We start from the raw sequence: 1,858 nt of genomic DNA, 5'->3' as shown, positions 1-1,858 counted from the left end.
TGCTGCATTGCCACTGAGGCCTGGTTGTGGGCAACATTTTACTTTAAAAATCCTTTTTTAAAATAACAATGACATCAAGGAAGGGACAAGGCATCAGGAAGGGGAAACAGCCTGCCAAGAAGAGGCCGGAACCCCAGTTGTCCCCCCCCCCCCCCCAATTGTCCTCTGACGAGGAATCCTGGCCAATCTGGCAGGAGTTGCAGGAGAAGATTTCTGCACTAGAGGCCCAAAGGTTGGCTAGGCAGCCTTCCCAGCCAAGTGAGGTGCAGCCATGCAGATCGGCCAGGGAGACTAAAAGCCATAAGAAAGATAGATTGAGGGCTATGGCACAGGATTTAATGGACCAGTTTGCCACTCTCAAGTCTGTTCAGGTCTATGTGGGCTCAGCTAGGTGCGAGGCTGATGGGGCATCAATGACTCCAAGCACGTGGAGCGTGGAGAAGCAATGGTCATCGACCCCAGGGGTGTCTGAACCTTCATCGGTTTACCAGGAAGGACAAGATGAGGTGGAGGAAGTCAGCTTCACCACTCCACATCCTTCCAAAGATCCTTGCAGGGCTTCGACTTCTTCCGGTGAGTTTACTATTGCACCGGGCATCCAGACACTTCTCCCCACATGGCCTTGGGCCGGCAGTACTCTTGGTAGTTACACTACGAACACACCCTATGCCTCGCTGAACATGGGGCTGCCCAGTATGGCTTGGCCTTACGCCAATCCACATTTTGGCGGCTGGGGCATGCCTCATGTGCCTCCCTCTACACAGGTGCAAATGGATAATGCATTGAATTTAGGGGCTTGGCCTTACCTGTCATACAAAGCTAACTTTTCAGGTTTGTCCTTCCTCCAGATAGTGATTGGTAAGGATTTCGTTTTAGCATCTTTTGCATTAGAGATTATTCTTTAACCTAACTGACTTTATAGGAGTCCCCTATTACACATCTTTTTAGTATTGTTATTAGTGCTGCACTGACAATTTATCCCATAAGAACATCAACCATTCTTATATAATCTGGTAGATGAGACATTTCTTTAGAAAATAATTTCTAAGCAGGGAATATTTTGGAGAATTTTACATGGATAAGTTTTAAGATTCTTGTATCTATGTTACCTATGAGATGGCAGAGAACTGCATGTGCATGGCTTGTCCTACATTGAACAATAATCTCTATGGCAGCCAGTATCCCCATCGACTACATTTCAATGAAATCCCAGAGGAAGGTGTCATAAGGTAACTCCTTTCAAGAGTGCTGCTTTCTTCCTCTTTCTGTTACACATTTTTATGCATATGCTGTTTCTCTGGCAACCCACATGTGGTGGTGACCTTTCCTCCAATGTTATGATATGCTCTGAAATATAACCCTGATAATAAGGTAGAAAATTTTCAGCCTCTGAAGACTGAAAGTGGTGTGCTTCCTGAGGACCCTGAGGCTCTGGGCAGGGGGATAAGAAGGGCTACAGTTATAGTTGTGAGGCAAGACACCCAAATGCAGGCCTAAACTGGAAGGTTGCCCAGAACTACAGACTTCATAATTCAGTTCTAGTATTCCTTGGCTGCTTGAATCAGTATTAGGGTGCCTAAAGGGATCAGAAAGACATGTCGCTCTTTGGTCTACTACATAGGACTTCTTCGTCTTCTTTTGCCTAGAGACCTACTCCTAGGAGTAGGTCAACTCCTAGGTCAACAGGGTGGATTTTTCTCCTTCCCTGCTCCATCTACCTCAGGGTGAGTTTATATTGCTTGGGGTGGAGTAAGTAAAATAGGTTGGTGATCTCAGCAGGGCAAGACAAGGAAGAAGAGGTATAAGAAAATCAGTGGTGAGTATCTGAGGCAGTTGAGGGAGGTTCTTCGACTTCCCT

This window comes from Pogona vitticeps, chromosome 4 (assembly GCF_051106095.1).
Source record: "Pogona vitticeps strain Pit_001003342236 chromosome 4, PviZW2.1, whole genome shotgun sequence".
NCBI lineage: Eukaryota > Metazoa > Chordata > Lepidosauria > Squamata > Agamidae > Pogona > Pogona vitticeps.
This window is presented reverse-complemented; position numbering follows the sequence as displayed.